The 23717-nt window shown below is 49.6% G+C and overlaps 1 protein-coding gene across 1 annotated transcript in view; it reads right to left on the bottom strand.

Annotated features, from left to right (window-relative positions):
• The window catches only part of ANTXR2 (ANTXR cell adhesion molecule 2), a 213004-nt gene extending 192041 nt beyond the window's left edge, over positions 1 to 20963 (bottom strand). The window contains exons 1-2 of the mRNA XM_060247137.1: positions 20797 to 20963; positions 4168 to 4239 (exon numbers count right to left, since the gene is read on the bottom strand). The gene's annotated coding sequence lies outside the window, so the exon portion shown is untranslated. The remainder of the gene's footprint in view (positions 1 to 4167; positions 4240 to 20796) is intronic.
• Positions 20964 to 23717: the final 2754 nt, after the last annotated feature.

Below are 23717 nucleotides of genomic sequence, written 5' to 3'. Positions count from 1 at the left end.
ATGTCTGCCCAGTCGCTTCCCACACTCCCACTGTTGTGCCTCTTGTCGCTTTGTTCTCCCATCTTGGTTTTTAAATTCTCCAAAATTCTGAACAATCGCATGCAGTTCAAGTGACTCTATGCCCGCTGGCTTACGTTACAAAATGCATTCTGTTAACTGGCAGAGAACAATCAAGGAATTTTCTGGATTGCTCAAGCCCAACAGAATCCCTGCTTGGTTCTCTTCAGATCTTTCACCTTCCGCCAGCAACTGCCTGTCCATGCATTTGCAAGCTGTACTGACAAATAAAGCATTCAGAAGTATGCTTGAACAGGGCACTCATAGATTCATGTGACGGGAATCTGCATATGTCGTTCGTGCAAAAAAAAAACCCACAAGCCCACAGATGCATGGCATATGCACAGCCTGGGTTCTGATTCATCATCAAATAGGCACAAAGTTGTACAAGAGAACAAAACATACAATGCCATGTGAGGAAATATTGCTTTGCACAGAGACTGAATAAAAGGTGGAGTTCACTGCCAGAGGATGTAGTGATGGCCACAGGAATAAGCAGCTTTAAAAGGTTCACAGAGGAGAGTGTCAGTGGCTACTAGCCCTGGTGACTGAGGGGAATCTCCACATTCAGAAGCACTAAGCCTCTGAATCCCAGAACCAGGAGGCAACATCAGGGGAAGGCCTTGGCCTCAACACCCTGTAGTTGGCCATCTAGAGGAGATGATGGTGACTGAGGGGAATCGCCACATTCAGAGGCGCTAAGCCTCTGAATCCCAAAACCAGGAGGCAACATCAGGGGAAGGCCTTGGCCTCAACACCCTGTAGTTGGCCATCTAGAGGAGATGATGGTGACTGAGGGGAATCGCCACATTCAGAGGCGCTAAGCCTCTGAATCCCAGAACCAGGAGGCAACATCAGGGGGAAGGCCTTGGCCTCTACACCCTGCAGTTGGCCATCTAGAGGGGCTGATGGTGACTGAGGGGAATCTCCACATTCAGAGGCGCTAAGCCTCTGAATCCCAAAACCAGGAGGCAACATCAGGGGAAGGCCTTGGCCTCTACACCCTGCAGTTGGCCATCTAGAGGAGCTGATGGTGACTGAGGGGAATCTCCACATTCAGAGGCGCTAAGCCTCTGAATCCCAGAACCAGGAGGCAACATCAGGGGGAAGGCCTTGGCCTCTACACCCTGCAGTTGGCCATCTAGAGGGGCTGATGGTGACTGAGGGGAATCTCCACATTCAGAGGCGCTAAGCCTCTGAATCCCAGAACCAGGAGGCAACATCAAGGGGAAGGCCTTGGCCTCTACACCCTGCAGTTGGCCATCTAGAGGTGCTGATGGTGACTGAGGGGAATCGCCACATTCAGAGGTTCTAAGCCTCTGAATCCCAGAACCAGGAGGCAACTTCAGGGGAAGGCCTTGGCCTCTACACCCTGCAGTTGGCCATCTAGAGGGGCTGATGGTGACTGAGGGGAATCGCCACATTCAGAGGCGCTAAGCCTCTGAATCCCAGAACCAGGAGGCAACATCAGGGGGAAGGCCTTGGCCTCGACACCCTGCAGTTGGCCATCTAGAGGGGCTGATGGTGACTGAGGGGAATCTCCACATTCAGAGGCGCTAAGCCTCTGAATCCCAAAACCAGGAGGCAACATCAGGGGAAGGCCTTGACCTCGACACCCTGTAGTTGGCCATCTAGAGGGGCTGATGGTGACTGAGGGGAATCTCCACATTCAGAGGCGCTAAGCCTCTGAATCCCAAAACCAGGAGGCAACATCAGGGGAAGGCCTTGGCCTCTACACCCTGCAGTTGGCCATCTAGAGGAGCTGATGGTGACTGAGGGGAATCTCCACATTCAGAGGCGCTAAGCCTCTGAATACCAGAACCAGGAGGCAACATCAGGGGGAAGGCCTTGGCCTCTACACCCTGCAGTTGGCCATCTAGAGGGGCTGATGGTGACTGAGGGGAATCTCCACATTCAGAGGCGCTAAGCCTCTGAATCCCAGAACCAGGAGGCAACATCAAGGGGAAGGCCTTGGCCTCTACACCCTGCAGTTGGCCATCTAGAGGTGCTGATGGTGACTGAGGGGAATCGCCACATTCAGAGGTTCTAAGCCTCTGAATCCCAGAACCAGGAGGCAACTTCAGGGGAAGGCCTTGGCCTCTACACCCTGCAGTTGGCCATCTAGAGGGGCAGATGGTGACTGAGGGGAATCGCCACATTCAGAGGCGCTAAGCCTCTGAATCCCAGAACCAGGAGGCAACATCAGGGGGAAGGCCTTGGCCTCGACACCCTGCAGTTGGCCATCTAGAGGGGCTGATGGTGACTGAGGGGAATCTCCACATTCAGAGGCGCTAAGCCTCTGAATCCCAAAACCAGGAGGCAACATCAGGGGAAGGCCTTGGCCTCGACACCCTGTAGTTGGCCATCTAGAGGAGATGATGGTGACTGAGGGGAATCGCCACATTCAGAGGCGCTAAGCCTCTGAATCCCAGAACCAGGAGGCAACATCAGAGGAAGGCCTTGGCCTCTATGCCCTGTAGTTGGCCATCTAGAGGAGTTGGTTGGCCAGTGTGTGAGAAAGGATTCTGGACTGGATGGACCACTGGTCTGATCCAGCAGGGCTCTTATGTTCTCATGAATCTCTTTGCCACATGAATTCACCATTCACGTGGTTTCTTTTTCTTAGGGGGCAGGGGAAAGTGTTTTATTTTTCTAGAAGGGGGGCCTTAAAGTCCAGCAAAGTGCAAGAAGAAACAACCACATACCAGAAGAAACATCCCTTTGCATGAGGGAAGGAGGTTTTACCTCAGTTCAGTAACAGATCCAAAAGCACAACAATCCACCTACCCCACCAGTTCAGCAGGGACTAAACCAGAGCTTTTTTCTGTAGCAGGAACTCCTTTGCATATTAGGCCACACACCACTGATGTAGAGCCAATTCTCCAAGAGCTTACAGGGCTCTTCTTACATGGCCTACTGTAAGCTCTTGGAGGACTGGCTACATCAGGGGATGTGGCCTAGTATGCAAAGGAATCCCTGCTACAAAAAAAACCCTGGACTAAACAGATTTATTCATTACTAAATGAAAAGCAAGGATGAAAGAAGACTGATTTGTGCTTCCTGCCCTTCTCATTAGTATATGAAGCTTCCTTCTCCTGAATCACACTATTGCCCATTCCAAACTGGCAGTGGCTCCCCAGTGTCTCAGGCTGAGGTCTTTCCCTTCACCAACTACCTGATCATTTTAACTGGAGAGGTCATGGATTGAACCGGGGACCTTCTGCATGCAAAGTGGATGCTTTAGCACTGAGCCACGGTCCCTTTCCATCTTCTCCAAGGCTAAGCTTGCATATTTCACTTAGCAAGACTGAAAAACATAGGCAACAGAAAGCACAGGTCCGCTATACACCCTGTTCCTCTGCCCTGCAATAGTAAATGGCATTGGTAAAAAGTTAGACTTGGCAGTGGTAAACAGTAGACATGACTGGCCAATGGGAGGCTGGAGGCAACTTGGCTTTAGACTTGACCATGAAGCAGCAGAAGTTGGGTCAGGGCATCACTATAAGAATACTTCAGGGTCGTTTTCAACCCAATCTCTACACTACAAGAGAGCCAGTCTGGTGTAGTGGTTAAGTGTGCGGACTCTTATCTGGGAGAACCAGGTTCGATTCCCCACTCCTCCACTTGCAGCTGCTGGAATGGCTTTGTGTCAGCCATAACTCTCACAGAGGTTCTCCTTGAAAGAGCAGTTTCTGGAAGAGCTCTTTCAGCCCCATATACCTCACAGGGTGTCTGTTGTTGGGGAGGAAGGTAAAGGAGATTGTGAGCCGCTCTGAGACTCTGATTCAGAGAGGAGGGCGGGGTATAAATCTACGGTCTTCTTCTTCTATATTGTGCACACTGAAAAAAAATTATGAAAAACAAAGGATTTTGAAACTGAAAGGGGGAAAAAACAGCCTGCATATGAGCCATACGCAGCATTCCAAATACAGTTTTAAGGACTGTGATGCTACACTAAACATATTAACTATCAGGCAGAAAAAAATGCACATGACTTCCATTTACAGCCAAGGACTAGGCATGCATGACCCAAGGCCAAGGTGCACATGGGTTTCTTCTGCAATTTCCCCATTCAATTTAAGCTTCGAAGCCGCAGGGAGAATGACTTACCTCACAAATCTGTCCGTCAGCTTCTTGACAAAGTCAAAGATTTGAGTCCAGTTGCTCCCTACACTCCCAGATCTGGAAAGACAATGAAAACCTCGTTGTCATGCTGCTCAAAGCCAATATATCATCATGTTCAAATATTCGCTCAGAACTAGTAATCTGTTACCTTTGTATTCTTTTCGGTTTGATTCCTTCCAAAACATTTGCTCTGGCAACCTTCCAATAGCCAAAGTCCTTAGAGAGGCATAAATCCCATGATAAATCCCTGCTAATGGACTGCGAAGGTGACTCTTTGTGCCAATTCCCCCTTCCTGCCCTTACCTGGAAGGCCCACCCTTGAGCGATCTTGTCACATTTTGGCTAGGGTTGCCAATCCCCAGGAGGCGGCGGGGATCTCCTGGTTTGGAGGCCCTCCCCCCACTCCAGGGTCATCAGAAAGCAGGGGGGGGGGAAATGTCTGCTGGGCATTCCATTATTCCGCATGGAAACCAATTCCCATAGGGTATTATGGAAAATTGATCTGTGGGTATTTGAGGCTCTGGGGGGCTATTTTTTGAGGCAGAGGCACCAAATTTGCAGCAAAGCATCTGGGGACTCTCCTCAAAACACTCCCCAAGATTAAAAAAGATTGGACCAGGAGGTCCAATTTTATGAGCTTCCAAAGAAGGTGCCCCTATTCTCCATTATTTTCTATGGAAGGATGGCATTTAAAAAGAGTATGGTCCCTTTAAATGTGATGGCCAGAACTCCCTTCGGAGTTCAATTGTGCTTGCCACACCCTTCTCCTGGCTCCACCCCCAAAGTCTCCTGGCTCCACCCCCAAAGTCCCCAGCTATTTCTTGAGTTGGACTTGGCAGCCCTAGATGAAGCCCTGGTTAGTACTTGGGTGGGAGACCACCAAGGAAGTCCAAGGTTGCTACACAGAGGCCCCTTGCTTTGAAAACCCACTGGGGTCACCATAAGTCAGCTGTGGCTTTCTACCACCCTTGTAGATCCCCAGTTTGTCATTCATGTTGTCTCCCTGGAGAAGCATTTTGGGAAGTATCTGCAGCTACAGAAGGAGGAAGGTGAAGAAGTCTCACTCTCATAACAGCAATGCCTTCCGTTAGTGGAGATTTAGCACAGGATCCCAACTGTAAGCTTTCTTACTTTCTTTCTTACTCCTCCACTTGCAGCTGCTGGAATGGCCTTGGGTCAGCCATAGCTCTGGCAGAGGTTGTCCTTGAAAGGGCAGCTGCTGTGAGAGCCCTCTCCAGCCCCACCTACCTCACAGGGTGTCTGTTGTGGGAGAGGAAGGTAAAGGAGATTGTGAGCCGCTCTGAGACTCTTCGGAGTGAAGGGCGGGATATAAATCCAATATCTTCTTCTTCTTCTTACTTTGCAGGGCTTTTTTTGTAGCAGGAACTCCTTTGCATATTAGGCCACACAACCCTGATGTAGCCAATCCTCCAAGAGCTTACAGGGCTCTTCTTTCAGGGCCTACTGTAAGCTCTTGGAGGATTGGCTACATCAGGGGTGTGTGGCCTAATATGCAAAGGAGTCCCTGCTACAAAAAAAAAAAGCCCCACTTACTAGCAGAGGATTTGCATTTGTTACCAGCTTTATCAAAAACAAACTGAAAAAGCTCCATTTGTCAGGGTAGCAAAAAAAACAATATGCCCTATTGCCTTTTCCCCGAGTTTTGCCTTTAATTGGCTATCCAACTGGGACGCTTTTCTCCTATCTGTTTGGAACTTGGCAGGCAGGTTCTCTTGGGTAAAGTGGGAGTTTGGTCCCTGAAATGTCATCCAAGTTGGATGGAAAAAAACACAAATGTAGCAGCTGGAAACAGCGACTCCCTGTTGAAACCCATGGAAAGAAAAATGCACAGAGTAACAACGACAAATAAGATTTGTGATTAGCATTGAGAGAAGGGGGTGGGTTCTAATCCCCAGTCTGCCCTGGAAGCTCACTGTGTGTCCCTGGGCAAGACGCTCCCTTCCTCGGCTGAATCGATTTCATAGGATTGCTGGCCCACTGGCCGCCATTGGGATGAAAATCAGGGTATAAATGCCTACATAAATATAACATTGCATATCCTCATCTAGTATAGGCCCCGAACCCAGATGGTCCAGGCTAGCTCATTACATCTCAGATACAAAGCAGAATCAGCTCTGGTTTGTACATGACTGGGGAACCATCAAGGTAGTCCAGGGTTGTAACGCAGAGGCAGGCAATGGCAAACTACCTGTTTGTCATTTGCCTTGAAAATCCCATGGGGCCACCACAGATCACCTGCGACTTGGTCACACTTTACACATACACGGGGTGGAATTCTAGCAGGAGCTCCTTTGCATATTAGGCCCCTGACGTAGCCAATCCTCCAAGAGCTTACAAGGCTCTTTATTGCAAGCTCTTGGAGGATTGGATACATCAGGGGTGCGTGGCCTAATATGCAAAGGAGCTCCTGATAGAATTCTACCCCTGCACATACAAATATCTAATACAGATCAGCATTAAAGTATTCATAGCCAGAACTGCTGTATCCTGTGAAATGTACCCTTCCTGCCTGACAATGCATCTTGTTTTATTGCTCTATTGTTTTGATTTGCTAATTTTATTGTATTGTTTTTAAATTTAAATAGTAGGGTTTTTATTGTTGTTCAGTTCACGTTGTGATCCCTGAGCCCGTTATGGGAAAGGGTGGAATATAAGCCGACTAAATAAATAAACAAACTATTATTTGCTAATACACATAAAGTCATAGTTATTTATTTAGGAAAGGGGTGGTCAAACTGTGGCTCAGGAGCAACATATGGCTCTTTCACACATATTTTGTGGCTCTCAAAGCCCCCACTGGCCAACTTGGAGAAAGCATTTCTCTCTTTAAACCACTTCTCCAAGCCAAGTCAGCCAGTGGCTTGGAGAATGTATTTAAAGTTGCTTTCTTTCCACCTCTCCCTCCTTCTTCCCTCCCCCATCTATTTGGCTTCCTTCCTTCCTTCCTTCCTTCCTTCCTTCCTTCCTTCCTGCTCTCAAACATCTGACATTTATTCTATGTAATTTTGGCCACCCCTGATTTAGAAAATTACATGCTACCTCTCCAGAGATGTACAAAAGGGGGCTCAAATGCAAAACAATACAACAGAATTTAAAAAGTATTAAAATTATCCATAAAAACAAACACAGAAACAAGCCAGAGCCAAAAACAACAGTCTAAAATCTTGTATGTTTTGATGGATTTCTAGTTGGGCAACCATCTATACATATATCGAGGGATCAGACAGACAGCATCTTGACAATGAAGATATCGTGGGAGGGTTTAGCACAGAAATCTCCAGTCTTTTTTGCCTATGAACACCAGGGCTCACTTTCTAGCAGGAGCTCCTTTGCATATTAGGCCACATCCCCATGATGTAGCCAATCCTCCAAGAGCTCCTTTGCATATTAGGCCACATCCCCCTGATGTAGCCAATCCTCCAAGAGCTTACAGGGCTGTAAGAACAGCCTTGTAAACTCTTGGAGGATTGGCTACATCAGGGGTGTGGCCTAATATGCAAAGGTGCTCCAGCTAGAAAGTGAGCCCTGAGTATTATAATTTTGATAGCAGGCTGTGTTCTACAAATTTTCTAAGCAAATCAGTAGTGGGAGCCACCACAAAATGGCTTCCATGGTGGGCCAATTACAATTTTTGTTGTTTTTTAAAATAAAATGTATTTAATACATGTTACACATCACTCCATGAAAAAAGAGGGAGAGGAGCAAAAGCCAAGACATTCCGGGATGTGGAGCAAACTTCAACAGCAAAATTCGAAAAAACAAAACTCCTACAATCAAGGGCAATGCCTACAAAGAATCAAGGCAAGGAAGGCCAACACCACATCCCAGGCCCAATCAGTAAATCACTCCCACATAGGCTTCCCAACCCCCCCGCCCTGCCGGGGGACCCCTGAATTAGCAGCCTCCTCCCCTGCTCTCCAAAAATCTGGAAGCGGGGGGGGGGGGAAACGGCGCTGTGTCTCTTTCCCTGCCTGCCTGCCTCCCTTGCAGGCTTCAGGCTTCTCCCTTCCTCCGGGTCACAAAGACCTGCCCACTGCCGGCCTGCTATTCGCTCCAGTCCAGCCTCCCTTCACGAGGTGCATGCTGGGACTCGTAGTCCTTGCGTCCTCTCCGACTGCCACAAGCGTCTCCTCGGGGAGTCTGGCCAGCAGAGGGGGGGGGAGCTCCGCCCCCAGAGGACCATGTGCGTTTCTACCTCCGGAGGCTTCAGTCACTGATTGAAAGGCTTCCTCTTGGGATGGGGTGTCTGTGTTACTTTGAAGAAGTTGGCAGCAACTCGTGAGTAGAGAGGCCATGAGTAGAGAGGCCAATCCCCCTTCAGTGTTGCCAGAAATGGGGGGGGGGGAGTCTGCTGAGCACTTCATTATTCTCTATGTGGAGATCGATTCTCATAGGGTATAATGGGGAATTGATCTGGAGGTTTCGGGGGCTCTGGGGGCGCTGTTTTTTGAGGTAGAGGCACCAAATTTTCAGTATAGTATCTAGTGACTCTCCCCAAAATATCCTCCAAGTTTCAAAACGATTGGACCATGGGGTCCAATTCTATGAGCCCCAAAAGAAGGTGCCCCTATCCTTCATTATTTCCTATGGAAGGAAGACATTTAAAAAGGTGTGCAGTCCCTTTAAATGTGATGGTCAGAACTCCCTTGGAGTTCAATTATGCTTGTCACACCTTTGCTCCTGGCTCCGCCCCCAAAGTCTCCTGGCTCCACCCCCAAAGTCCCCAGATATTTCTTGAATTGGACTTGGCAACCCTACTCCCACACCATATTCTGGAATCTATCTCATGCCAAAGGGGAGAGATCTCTACTAGTCTTTCTTTCTCTGATGTACCTGGGGTCTGCCAACAAAAAAAGGGGGGAGACCTCTAAATTCACACAGGAGGAGGAGAGGAAGCGGTCAAAGCAGAAGGTTCACCATCCAAATTTATATTTGGTTCATCCACAAACAAAAAAAAGTATATATATTTTATTTTCATTATATATGCGTGCACACACTTTATATATACTATAAGGTATGTGTGTGTGTCTAATGTATGTGTATGTACACGTGTGTATATATGTGTGTGTGAATATACATATATTCTGGGATGTGGAATAATCTTTAACAATAATACTCATAAGAACAGGGAATTACACGATCAAAAGAAGTATCAACTGAAAATCAGGGCAGGAAAGGTTAGCATCACATCCCATGTTTAGTCATAAACCTACCCCCACAAAATACTTTGAAATCTACCTCCTCTTACCACAGAAGGGGAACCTCTTCTGCACCTTCCCTCCCTGCAGTACCTGGGATCTGCCAGCAGAAGAAAAGAAAGAACTCCAAAGTCATATAAACTATGTGGGAGGGGATGGAGCAACTACAAAATGCTGATAGCCCAGGCTATCGTCAGGTGCTGGAAGCTAGGCAGGATTGGCCCTGGTTAGTACTTGGATGGGAGACCAACCAGGAAGTCAGGGTTGTTACACAGAGGCAGACAATGGCAAACCACCTCCGTTCATCTCCTGCCTTGAGAACTCTGCGAGGCCACCGTAAGTTGGCTGCAACTTGACAATTTTTTAAAAAAGTGTTCTGAGAACATTCTAAATAAATAGTGGGAGCCAATTACAAACTATTGGGAATTTCCAAGCCAAGTATCCTCCTCAGATATGGCACCTAGTCCTGAATGGGTATTCTTGCAGACTCAGCAGTGATGGGAGTGGTCTTCTGAAGTACCACCTGCTCCAATGAGGTGGAGGAAAGTCATGAGTGGCTGTTGGCTTTGGGGAAGAACAAAGTGGGTACCAGAAAACACATGGACAAGGCACTATGATGTCCGCAAGTGGCACTCTGGGGACCAGTGACTTATCAAGAATCAAGTCATGTCTCACTTGGGAGACATGGAAGGTCGGAAGCTGCCCTTCTCGGGGGGTTGGAATTAGGCTGTGTTTATTCTGTGAAGTTGTATTTGTCTGTAAACCACCCTGAACTATCGGGAAAGCTGGGTATAACTGTTTAAAATATAAAGTAAGAAAAGTTAAGAATATAAGAGAAGCCATGTTGGATCAGGCCAATGGCCCATCCAGTCCAACACTCTGTCACAGAGTGGCAAAAAAAAAAAAAATCCCAGGTGCCGTCAAGGGCTCCACCAGTGGGGCCAGGACTCTAGAAGCCCTCCCACTGTTGCCCCCAAGCACTAAGAATACAGAGCATCACTGCCCCCAGACAGTTCCATCTAGACCTTGTGGCTAATAGCCACTGATGGACCTCTGCTCCCTATGTTTCTCAAATCCCCTCTTGAAGCTGTCTATGCATGTAACTGCCACCACCTCCTGGGGCAATGAAGTTGAAACTTATTTCTGGTTGCCTTGACTTTAGAATCCCTCGCGGTCTTATATGGTGGACAGAGTTCTGCAAGGTGGAATCCCTCACAGACCACAATTCCGCATACTGCAACTGAACTGAATACATGGCCCCAGGAAAGTTCCCTGCGTGCTCAGCGGGGCCATTAGCCCACAAGAACCAGCTGCTTGATCTTCTGGCTTCTGTTTATTTACCACGGATTCAAATCACTCAACACCACCGACCACAACTGCCTCTTGCAAGCCTCACTAACCCATTTCATATGCTATTGTCCACAGGTTAATGACAGAAGCACATGCAAAACGACAACAATGCCCTCGCATCCTGCGTCTTTTTTGGAACAGGAATTCAGTTCCGGCTGGCTTGGTGTCAGGGGATGTGGCCTGATATCCAAATGAGTTCCTGCTGGGCTTTTTCTACAAAAAAGCCATGTGTGGCACAATGGTGATGCCAGGGGGTGTGGCCTAATATGCAAATGAGTTCCTGCTGGGCTTTTTGTACCAAAAAAGCCCTGCAGAAAAGCATCCAAGTTGTGCTTCGGTCACCTGACTTCTTTAGCAGACGCATCAGTCACACGTTGAGGTCTTGTTCACCCAGGCAAGAGACTGAAGTTGTCAAACAGTGGTACAAACAAAGGCTAGTAGAAACTTTCTCCCTCTTGCGGTAGTTTCCTATTCAAGGTCTTTTTTGAATGCCAAGGAGCATTCAAAGCTACAGTCTACCACCTGCAGGGTTAGAGTCCATTCTAACGCTTGCACAAACCAGGTTTAAGATTTGCTCTCATGTGGGAAACCACCTGTTATTCCCTGGAACTTGTTAGGTGCAGTCAAGCGGGATCAGAGCAATGGTTCATATAACCCACAGCGCCAAACAAATGCCCCTGGAAGCCCTACAAATGAGGCACTGAGGGGGGGGGGAAGAAGAGGAGGAGGAGATTGGATTTATATCCCACCCTTCACTACCCAAAGGAGTCTCAGAGTGGTTTACAATCTCCTTCCCCTTCCCCTCCCACAACAGACACCCTGTGAGGTAGGTGGGGCTGAGAGAGCTCTGACAGAAACTGAGAGGAACAGCTCTGCGAGAACTTGTGACTGACTCAAGGTCACATCAGCTGGTGCAGATGGAGGAGTGGGGAATCAAACCTGGTTCTCCCAGATAAGATTCTATGGAGATGGACCATTGGTCTATACAGGTCAGAACAGTGTCTACTTTGACTGACAGTGACTCTCCCAAGATCTCAAGTTGTTAGCAGTCAGGCCCCTCCTCCTGCTGTCAGGCTGTTTATAGCTTAAAGAGCCAGGAACATCCCTCTATACACCATCTCAGTGCAGGATGCTACTTGGGTCAAAGTGAACCAAGATGGATGCCAGTCAATCAGAGGTCTAGGAAAGCAGTCTCAAGACATGAGTCAGAGCCAATGAGGTGTAGTGGTTAGCCCCAGATCTGAGAGACTCGAGTTCAAATCCCCACCCCACCATGCAAACTTGCTGGCTGACCCTGGATCAGTCACAGTCTCTCGGCCTTACCTATCCCACGGGGTTGTTGGGAGGATAAAACAAAGAGAACCATGTATGCTGCCAGGAAGTCACTGCAGCAAGAGTTGCGTCAAAATGTACTGAATTAATAAAGCACAGAGAATCTTGATACGTTCGTAGTAAATAACAAAAAAAAAATGAGGCTCTCTTATTTAGAGTTGCATCACGGTTGGCAGGCTGAAGCTTACTCTGAATAGGGAAGCAGGCTGAGGTTTCTGTTTTGCAGTGGAAGAAACTGTTGAACCTCACTTCGGTCAGCCAACAAATCCCTTTTTGTGATTCCATCGGCACACCAAGCACAGCCTGGCTCCAGCATGGCCTCATTCCTTCACTTTGATGGCCCCCCCACACTTTGGAACAGCCTTCTGGAAGAGGCCCAAATCGCTCCTTCCCTCCCATCATTCCAGAGAACACAAAAATCTGCTTTTACAGAAGGGCATTTGCCTTTTGAAAAAATGCTGATTAGGGAATTTGCTGTGAGCGTTCCCACCCCCCCCCCACCCCATTTTTCTCAAGTCTGTTTTGTTCACCATTGTCATGATTGTTATTTATTCTTGGCTGAAATCACACACACTAAATAATGCACTTTCAATGCACTTTCAAACTGGATTTTACTGGGTGAACTGGCAAAATCCAATTGGAAAGTGCACTAAAAGTGGATTGAAAGTGTGTTATTTCGTGTGTGTGATTGCAGCCTTGGACTACTGCAAGTCATTTTGGAGTAGCGAGGTATGCATTTTCCAAAGCATTAGAAAGGCCCTTTCGAAAGGCATGGAGTGAGAAAGAGTTTGCCATTTCCAGTATTCCACTTGGCATCTGTTGCTACCATCACAGCAACTGTCCGCATGATTAGATGAACCTTCTGCTAGATCAGCTGCCAACCAAACCTAAAGAAAGGACTGTTGTTGGAGCCCTAGAAAAAAGGGGGAGGGAGCTAAGAGAGGGACTCCTGCATTTGTGCAGGACACAACAGCAAAACTTAATTCTCAATGAAGTGGTAACCTCTGCAGGGACTGTACCACTTCAGACCACAGTTGGTCTCATATGTTTGAGCATCCCTTCAGATCAAAACATAAGAAGAGCCCTGTTGGATCAGACCAGTGGTCCTTCTAGTCCAGCATCACATCTCACTCAGTGGCCAACCAGTTCCTCTGGAGAGCCAAAAACAAGGCATAGAAGCCGTGGCCTTCATGAGAACATGAGAAGAGCCCTGCTGGATCAGATCAGTGGTCCATCTAGTCCAGCATCCTGTCTCACACAGTGGCCAACCAGTTCCTCAGGGCATAGAGGTGGAGGCCTTCATAAGAATGTAAGAAGAGCCCTGCTGGATCAGATTAGTGGTTCATCTAGTCCAGCATCCTGTCTCACATGGTGGCCAACCAGTTCCTCTGGAAAGCCAAAAACAAGGCATAGAAGCCAAGGCCTTCATGAGAACATCAGAAGAGCCCTGCTGGATCATATCAGTGGTCCATCTAGTCCAGCATCCTGTCTCACACAGTGGCCAACCAGTTCCTCTGAAGCACCAACAACAAGGCATAGAGGTGGAGGCCTTCATAAGAATGTAAGAAGGGCCCTGCTGGATCAGATTAGTGGTCCATCTAGTCCAGCATCCTGTCTCACACAGTGACCAACCAGTTCCTCTGAAGGGCCAAAAACAAGGCATAGAAGCCGAGGCCTTCATGAGAACATCAGAAGGGCCCTGCTGGATCATATCAGTGGTCCATCTAGTCCAGCATCCTGTCTCACACAGTGGCCAACCAGTTCCTCTGAAGCACCAACAACAAGGCATAGAGGTGAAGGCCTTCATAAGAATGTAAGAAGGGCCCTGCTGGATCAGATTAGTGGTCCATCTAGTCCAGCATCCTGTCTCACACAGTGACCAACCAGTTCCTCTGAAGGGCCAAAAACAAGGCATAGAAGCCGAGGCCTTCATGAGAACATCAGAAGGGCCCTGCTGGATCATATCAGTGGTCCATCTAGTCCAGCATCCTGTCTCACACAGTGGCCAACCAGTTCCTCTGAAGCGCTAACAACAGGGCATAGAGGTGGAAGCCTTCATAAGAATGTAAGAAGGGCCCTGCTGGATCAGACCAGTGGTCCATCTAGTCCAGCATTGTATCTCACACAATGGCCAACCAGTTCCTCTGGAGAGCCAACAACAGGGCAGAGAGGATGAGGTCTTCATAAGACCATAAGAAGAGCCCTGCTGGATCAGACCAGTGGTCCATCTTGTCTCACACAGTGGCTAACCAGTTCCTCTGGAGGATTAAACAACAGGGCATAAAGGGTGAGGCCTTCATAAGAAGAGCCCTGCTGGATCAGACTGATGGTCCATTAAATCCGGCATCCATTCTCACACAGTGGTCAGCCAGTTCCTCTGGAGGGCAAACAACAGGGCATAGAGGCCAAGCCTTCCCCTGATGTTCCCTCCTGGCTTCGGGATTCAGAGGTGGACTGCCTCTGAACATGGCACTTCCCTTTAGTCACCAAGGCTAGTAGCCACTAAGAGGAGTCTCCTCCATGAATCTGCTTTTAAAGTTGCCTGTGGCCATCACCACATCCTCTGGCAGCAAGTTCCATATTTTAATAAGAACATAAGAGGAGCCATGTTGGATTAGGCCAATGGCCCATCCAGTCCAACACTCTGTGTCATACAGTGGCCAAAAAAAACCAGGTGCCATCAGGAGGTTCACCAATGGGGTCAGGACACTAGAAGCCCTCTCACTGTGCCTCCTCCAAGCACCAAGAACACAGGGCATCACTGCCCTGGACAGAGAGCTCCATCAATACACTGTGGTTAACAGCTACTGATGGACCTCTGCTCCATATGCTTATCACTCACTGTGTAAAGAAATACCACCAAATCACCACCCTCTTATGGCACCCCTGTAGAATTTTCAAGGCAAGAGGTGTTCAGAGGCAATTGGTCATTGTCTGCTTCTGCACGGCAACTGTGGACTTCCTCAATGGTCTCCCATCCAAGTACCAGCTTCTGAGATCCAAACAGATCAGGCTAGCCTGGGCCATTCAGGCCAGGGCATCTTCCTCCATACACACACACACAGGTGCCCTGGTCTGAATGGCCCAGGCTAGCCTGATCTGTTTGGATCTCAGAAGCTGGCACAGTGCCATCACTGGAAGTGATGTTGCCCATTCAGTCGGTTACTTTCCGCATACTGACACAGAACAGTACAGTGCCATCAGCTGCATTTCATGGATGTGTGTTCTCACGTGGCCCAATAAGAGACCTTGTTAGCACGCACACACACACAGCCAGTGTGAGAGAGCCGCATGTGGCGGAGCGAGAAATGGCAGGCACAGCTTCTCCCGGAAGGGGGCACTTCTGGGCAGGCCTCAGATTCAGCAGGCGCTCACAAGAGCACAGCTCCTGAACTTTTCTGAGGGTTCCCCCTCTTCCTCCCCACCTACTTGTCCACTGAATAGTAGGTACAGCTGAATAACAATCCCTGGATTAGGAGAGAGGGCAGCCAGTCAGCCACCAGAAGTTCTGCCACACCCCCAGCTGCCCTCATTAACTCCTGGAGAAGCCCCCTTTCTCCACTTCTTATGTGATTTTGAGCAGCGGGTGGCTTGCTGGCCTTTTGACTGGAGGGGGGGCCGCCAAGGAGAGCCCCAGGCAAGTGAGGCCTGCTTGGGCTGGCTGGATCTCTAGGCAGCCCAAGCAGGCCTCGCTCGCCCGGGGCTCTTCTTCCTTGCATTGGGTTGCTTTTGGCTGGGCGGGGCATGGCCTATGCCAATGAGTTATGCTAATGAGCTCTGTAACCTATTTTTCTACAAAATGACCCCTGCTTGTGGACAGCTCCACATCTCTTGCTCTCTTTGCAATCCCGTTGGAGACTGGAGGCGGCAGAAAGGAAGGAGCTCGCGGTCTAGGAGCACATGCCTGCCTAGTGCCTTCCCTCCACCAGCAACCTTTTTTTGAGCCAGAGCCCAGCCAGAACTGCATTCCTGTGCGTTCCTGCTCAAAAAAAAAACCCTGCACACACACACACAAGCCTTCCACAACTGGAGAGCCAGTTTGGTGTAGTGGTTAAGTGAGCGGACTCTTATCTGGGAGAACCGGGTTTGATTCCCCACTCCTCCACTTGCAGCTGCTGAAATGGCCTTGGGTCAGCCATAGCTCTGGCAGAGGTTGTCCTTGAAAGGGCAGCTGCTGTGAGAGGCCTCTCAGCCCCACCTACCTCACAGGGTGTCTGGTGTGGGTGGAGGGAAAGGTAAAGGAGATTGTGAGCCGCTCAGACTCTTCGGAGTGAAGGGCAGGATATAAATCCAATATCTTCTTCTTCCATATTCAAAGCTAGTGTGAAAGGCAGGAGGGGTCATGCCTATTTCCTGGGTCAAGAAGTCCCATGAGCCTCAGCCTGGACTTTTAAGTGGTATAGCATTGACACATGTTTACTATTTCACCAAAAACTAGGCCCACATGTCAAGATCGGACAAAACTTCCTGAGATGTTTTCAGCTTTCAACTGCTTGCTCAGAAGTTAATTCAAAAGTTATTACCTATTTTTCAGGTCCTTCTAAACCTAACTGTGCCTTGACCGGGACAGCCTAGGCTAGCCCAATTTTGCCAAATCTCGGAAGCTACGCAGGGCCAGCCCTGCTTACCAATGCCTCCAGTTGGGACCTGGGGATCTCCCAGAATTACAGTTCATCTCCAGACCACAGAGATCAGTTCCCCTGGAGAAAAGGGATGCTTTGGAGGGTGGACTCTGTATGGCACTGTACCCCACAGAGGTCCCTGTTCTCCCCCGGCTCCATCCTCACATCTCTAGGAGTTTCCCATCCTGGATTTGGCAGCTCTATCTCCTCCCATTCCCTGATGGTGGCCATAGGGGACCCGGCAACTCTAGCCCTGCATAATCTTTGGATGGGAGACTGCCAAGGAAGTCCAAGGTCATGACACAGAGGCAGGCAATCACAAACTGTATTTTCTTGCTTTGAAAATCCTACAGGGTCGCCACAAGTCAAGGGCAACTTGACGGCACTTTTCAACCCAAACCTGACTATAAATGCTTCCAGGTGAGGTCTTGTCCAGCCGGCACCTAACTACAGCCCTGCAGTTTGTACTTTTCAGACAGAAGCTTTGGAAACCTCCACCAGAGAGTGAGCTTCTGCAGGACACCTCGAATCTCAGACCAACAGTGCTTGAGACCAGGGCTTTTGGGGGTAGGAAAAAAGTCCAGCAGGAACTCATTTGTATATTAGGCCACACCCACTGATATCACCATTGTTTCGCATGTAGCCTTTTTGAAAGAAAAAGCCCAGCAGAAACTCATTTGCGTATTAGGCCACACCCCCTGACATCACCATTGTTTCACTGTGGCCTTTTTAAAGAAAAGGCCCAGCAGGAACTTATTTGCATATAAGGCTACACCCCCTGATGTCATCATTGTTTTACACGTGGCCTTTTAAAAGAAAAGGCCCAGCAGGAACTTATTTGCATATTAGGCCACACCCCCTCAAAACCATTGTTTTACACATGGCCCTTTTTTAGAGAAAAGGCCTAGCAGGAATATCAAAACAAACCACAGAGGAATATTAAAACAAACCACAGAGACCACCAACATTCTGTATTTCTCCTTTAGCTGCCCACTGACTCATTTTGTTCTCTTCCTTAAACACTGATCAATCTTTGGTGGCCTCAGAGGGTTCAGTTCTTCCAAAGCAAGATTATGGGTGGAGTTTCAGTTCTCATCTGCACTACTGTTTTTGAGCATGAAACTGGCAGTTATTGGGAAGGGCTGTAGCTCAGAGAGTCAGTTTGGTGTGGTACTTAAGTGTGGGGACTCTTATCTGGGAGAACCGAGTTTGATTCCCCACTCCTCCACTCGCAGCTGCTGGAATGGTCTTGAGTCAGCCATAGCTCTTGCAGAGCTGTCCTTGAAAGGCAGCTTCTGTGAGAGCTCTCTCAGCCCCATCTACCTCACAGGGTATTTGTTGTGTGTGGGGGGGGAGAGAGGTAAAAGAGATTGTGAGCCGCTCTGAGATTCTGAGACTCTGAGATTCAGAGTATATGACGGGGTATAAATCCAATATCTTCTTCAGTGGCAGAGTATCTACCTGACATGCAGAAAGTCCCAGGTTCAATCCCCGGCATCTCCAGTTAAAAGACAGTGGGAGGCGTGAAAGGCCTCTATCTGAAGGCCCTGGAGAGTCACTGTCAGTCTGAGCAAACAATTCTGAACCTGACAGACCAATGGTCTGATTCAATCTAAAGGCAGCTTCATGTGTACGTGTGTGTTAGTTAAAGCACAGTGAAAGGGGGCAGTCTCGGGACTGTGACCTTAGTCACATACGTCTGGGGATGCAAACTTCAGTTAAAAATTAACCTGATGCTCCTGAAAATCATACGTCTTATCCGGTCTCACATATGCTTGAATCCTGGCAGCGATCTACTCTTCCCACTGGCACAGTGGAGCAGGATAATGAATGATAACGAATCCACAGGAAACTATCTTGCACACAGCCTCACATGTGGGGACCTGATGTGCCTTTCTCTGTTCAACTGCCCACCCATTTGGTCCAAGATCAGTGGAGATTTTTATTCAAGAAAGCAGGGAGTGACTCGGCTTTGGCCAGACACCCCTGAGAAATAACCCTGAAACAATTTGTTTCCTATAACACTAGATACTGTATCCAGCTTGTAAATAACCGATAACTGGATTGCTAGCCTAACCTGCCTCATGGGAACGTTGTGAGGATAAAATGGAGGACAGAAGGCTCTAAACTGCTTTGAATCCCCAGTGAGGCGAAAGGCAGAGAGTGTAAAAGAATCAAATAAGTCAATAAAATTGGTGGTGACCCAGAATCCTCTCCAGGAAGTTTTAAAAATTGGAAGGAACACCACCTCCTCTTCTCTGGCAGCTGCTCTGACTCAAATGAGTAACAGACATGTGGGAACAGCATGGCTAGCAAAATAATAATAGAAAAATTGTGCTAACAGCTTTGGAGGCCTCGTTCCGAAGACTGCATTGAACATTGTTGGAGGGATGCTGGCTCAATTTATTGTTTTAAAAAGTTACATTAAAGTTCTCCTATTTGTCTCTTATGTCTCCCTGTCTTAGGCAAAGAGGGCCATGGAGTTTCTTCCAAATAAAAGCTTGTTGGTCTTAAAGGTGCCACTTGACTCCTGCTTTGTTCTACTGCTTCAGACCAACACGGCTGCCCACCCGGATCTATCTCCTTGAAAACGGGTTTGCAATCCCAAGGCACACGTAGTCTCAGAGCATGCACAAAGAGCCCTTCCTTCTCCTGCCAGTGAACACATGGGAAGTGGAGGGCATGCCCCCCCGGCCCCTCTTTCCCTCCACCCACCCAGCAGTCTGGGGCCCCAGCCTGAGGCTTGGAATGATCCACTAGAAAAGTCACCCGGGGGTGCCAAGGGACTTACTAGGGTTGTCAGGTCCCCCCTGGTCCCTATCAAGAGATGAGGGGGCTGCAGATCCAGGATGGGAAACTCTTGGGAATTAAGGAGTGGAGCCTGGGGAGGACAGGGACCTCAATATCAAGCTGTCCACCTTCCAAAGCAGGCATTTTCTTCAGGGGAGGCCATCTCTGTAGTCTGGAGACGAGCTGTGATTCCAGGAGATCCCCAGGCCCCACCTGGAGGCTGGCATCCCTAGGACTTGCAGAGCTCTTTCAACGGGAGTTAACTGCAGGCACAGAATCTGCCCCTCCGCGTGGCCCGATTTGGAGGGGGGTCTCCAGACACTCCCACCCATTGACCCCGACCCCCAACTCTCACCTCTTCCTCCCCCTTCCTCCCACTGGGTAGGGCGGCCAATTCAAGAAATATCTGGGGACTTTGGGGGTGGAGTCAGGGGACTTTGGGGGTGGAGCCAGAAGCAAGGGTGTGACGAGCACAATTGAATTATGAAGGGCCATCACATTTGAAGGGACCACGCTCCTTTTAAATGCCTCCCCCTCCATTTGGAATAATGAAGGATAGGGGCACCTTCTTTGAAGGCTCATGGACTTGGACCTCCTGCTCCAATCTTTTTCAAACTTGGGGGATGTTTTGAGGAGAGCCACCAGATGCTATGCTGAAAATTCAGTGCCTCTGCCTCAAAAAACAGCCCCCCCCACAGAGCCCCAGATACCCACAGATCAATTCTCCATTATACCCTATGACAGGGGTGGCCAAACTGTGGCTCGGGAGCCACATGTGGCTCTTTCACATCTATTCTGTTGCTCTCAAAGCCCTCACTGCCCCATTGGCTGGCTTGGAGAAGTCATTTCTCTCTTTAAATCACTTCTCCAAGCCAAGCCAGCCAGCTGCTTGGAGAATGCATTTAAAGTTGCTTTTTCTCCACCTCTCCCCCCCTTCTCTCTCTCCCATATATCTCTTTTCTTTTCAGTTTTCTTTCCATTTGTCCTCCCTCCGTCCCTCCCTCCTGGCTCTCAAACACCTGACGTTCGTGTCTTGTAGCTCTCAAACATCTGACGTTTATACTTGCTGTTAAGCAAGTTTGGCCACCCCCTGCCCTATGGGAACTGGTCTCCATCGGGAATAACGGGAGTGCCCAGCAGACATTTCCCTCCACACTCACCCCGTCCCCCGCTTTCTGCTGACCCTGACGCGGGAGGAGAGCCTCCAAGCCGGGGGATCCCCCGCCCCCACCTGAGGATTGGCAACTCTCCCACCGGGGTACACTGCCGCGCCCCCCTGCCCTCCCCCGGCCCGCACTCACTTGTCGAGGACGAAATAGAGGTCGAAGGCGCCGTGGCAGGAGGGCTGTTCTTGGGCGCGAGCGGCAGGCGGCCGAGGCGGCGGCGGCAGCAGCACCAGCACCAGCAAGCAACCCAGCGCCGCCCGGCCCAGCAGCTCCGCGGCCCGGCTGCTCCGGCCCGGCCCGATCCGCAGCTCTCGCCGGGGCGCCCCCATGCCCGTGCCGCCGCCTCCTTCTCCGCTGCAAACCGCCGCGGCTCGCCTTTGCCAGAGAGCGCTTCGGCGAAGGGACGAGCCTCGGCGAGGGAGGGGCGAGCGGAGGACAAAGGCGAGCGGGCTGCAAACTCCGGCCCGAGAGGAATCCCCCGAGCGCGGGCGCCGGAGCGGAGGAGGCTGGCCCGAGCCGCTCTCGGTTCGGCTCCCGCTTCTGCAGTCCACGCGCCGCAGTTTGTGGCTGCAAGGAAAAAGTCTCCTCCGAGCGTCAATCCGGGCTGCCCAGAAAAAGCTGCCCGCAGAAGGGAACCCAGAAGCCCGCAGGAAGAAACTTCGCCCTCGCTTTACTTTGCTTTGCTCTCCTCTCCCTCCTTTGCCCCTTCCCGGTTCTTCGGATCCCCCCCTCCGATTTTCCCTTGGCCTTTTATGGAGCGAGGCTGCGAGGATGTGGTGGCCGATTCAAGGGGTTGCAGCGAAGGCTGCCCCGGGCTTTGCATGGGAGGGGGCGGGGAAAGCCTTCTGCAAGCCCCTTTATTGACACAAGCCGAGGCCGGGCCTGGCAAGGAGGGGGTTAAGGGGGAGTGGGAGCGGCCCGCCCTCGCATGGCTTCGGGAAATAGTAATAATAAATACAGAGAACATTCGGTTTCAGATCTTTTGGAGACTGTTTTCTTCTCTCTCTGTGTGGCTGTCTCTCGTAGCAGAAAAGAGCAAGCTCGCTGGAGAAGCCAGCGGTGACTCACGACAGCTGCCACAAATCGTGTTAGTCCTTAAGGTGCGGCTGGACTCTTGCTCTTTTTTGCTGCTACAGGCAGGCCAGCACGGGTACCCGGGGCTTTTTTGGTAGAGAAAGCCCAGCAGGGACTCATTTGCAATATTAGGCCACACCCCCTGATGCCACCATTGTTTCGCGAGGGGCTTTTCTGTGGAAAAGGCCCCGCAGAAACTTATTTGCATATTAGGCCACACCCCTGACATCACCATTATTTCACTCGGGGCTTTTTGTAGTAAAAGCCCAGCAGGGGCTCATTTGCATATTAGGCCACCGCCCCTGACACCACCATTGTTTCACACAGGGCTTTTTTGAAAAGCCCAGCAGGAACATATTTGCATATTAGGCCACACCCACTGGTGCCAAACCAGCCAGAACCTGCTCAAAAAAAGCCCTGCGGCTACGCATTTTGATTTCTCTCTCTTGTGTTCTGAATTTTGTAGTTAATCACCCAGTATCAGGTAAAGGCAACTGACTGCAATGAAAAAGCAATTAAAGTCAGCAACATAAAAGCAATCAACAGCATAAGAAGACACAGCAGCCAAAAATGAAATAAAAAGCGCTTCACTGGAACATCTCAATAAAAGGCCTTGTTTGTTGTTCGAATTAGTGAAAGTCCATCCTGATGTGTTTTGCAGGCAGAGGTGAGGTGATTGGAGCCACACTCCTGCCCTTCACTCAGTGACTCAGAGCAGCTTACAATCTCCTCCCTTTCCTCTCCCCACAACTGGCACCCGGTGAGGGAGGCAGGGCTGAGAGAGCTCTGCTCTTGAGAGAACTGGGACTGGCTCAAGGTCACCCAGCTGGCTGCATGTGGAGAAGTGGGGAATCAAACCCAGTTCTCCAGATTAGAGTCCTCTGCTCTTAACCACTGCACCAGACTGGCTGACTTGTTTTTAATTGTGGGTGTGTGTTAATATTCTGGGGGTGGAACCTGGGGAAGATAGGTGTCTTTGCAGGGTACAATGCCATAGAGCAGGGGTCCCCAGCATTGTGCCCATGGCCACCGTGGGTTTTAGAAAGTGGGAGGGGCCAGGTGGAGCTTCTACCCAGCTAAACGTCTGATTGGCCATTGGAGATTTGATTGGCTGTCCAGATTTTTTTAAAACACAGCACAAGGATCTTCACTGTGTGATTGAAAGTAAGTTGCAGCAGCCATTTGTGGTTGGCTCTGCCTACTGCAGCAGCCATTTTTTCTCTCTGCCAACCATGCTGTGTCAGAGTTCCAAAAGTGCCCACAGGCTCAAACAGGGTGGGGACCCCTGCCATATAGAGTCCACCCTCCAAAGCATCCATCTTTCTCCAAGGGAACTGATCTCTGTACTCTGGAGATAAGCTATCATTCTGGGAGATCTCCAGGTCCCACCTGGAGACTGGCACCCCTACTAGTGAATGTGTGTGTGCGTGTAGACACACAAATATCACTGGGCAGTCCCATAAAATAATATGTTAACTGGTTCCTTCGGTTCCACGGGCGCCTGGGGGACAGCACTAATTTGAAACATGTCAGTATTCCGAAAGCCAATTGAAATTTAAACTTTAAAAAAAGCCAGCTGTGACACGCACCATTCTCAGTGGGCTGGGCCATGCCCGACTCCAAGAGCTGACTCAAGGAACTTGGACCTCAAGTTGGTATGTGACAGGGGGGAGGGAGGGACTTGGCAACTTTCCTTGCTACTATTGGCTATGATGATCCTTCTACCATCCGCTCTCCAGCCCAACTGTCATCCAAGCTATTTATCTAGGAGTGAGGAAAAAGAAAGGCTACCGTTGTGATTGGATCTGCAGGGCATGCAGCAGGTGAATCAAAGCCGGTCCTTCCAATGGTAGCCAAATCAATGGCAAATCCAAAGTGCTCAAATCGCTCCTAGTCCTGGGAATAACTCTAGAGCAGGGGTGGCCAATGGTAGCTCTCCAGAAGTTTTTTGCCTACAACTCCCATCAGCCCCAGCCAGCATT

The sequence above is a fragment of the Heteronotia binoei genome, chromosome 9 (genome assembly GCF_032191835.1).
Source record: "Heteronotia binoei isolate CCM8104 ecotype False Entrance Well chromosome 9, APGP_CSIRO_Hbin_v1, whole genome shotgun sequence".
NCBI lineage: Eukaryota > Metazoa > Chordata > Lepidosauria > Squamata > Gekkonidae > Heteronotia > Heteronotia binoei.
Note: the sequence above shows the minus strand (reverse complement) of the source record. Positions and strands in the feature narration are given on the sequence as shown.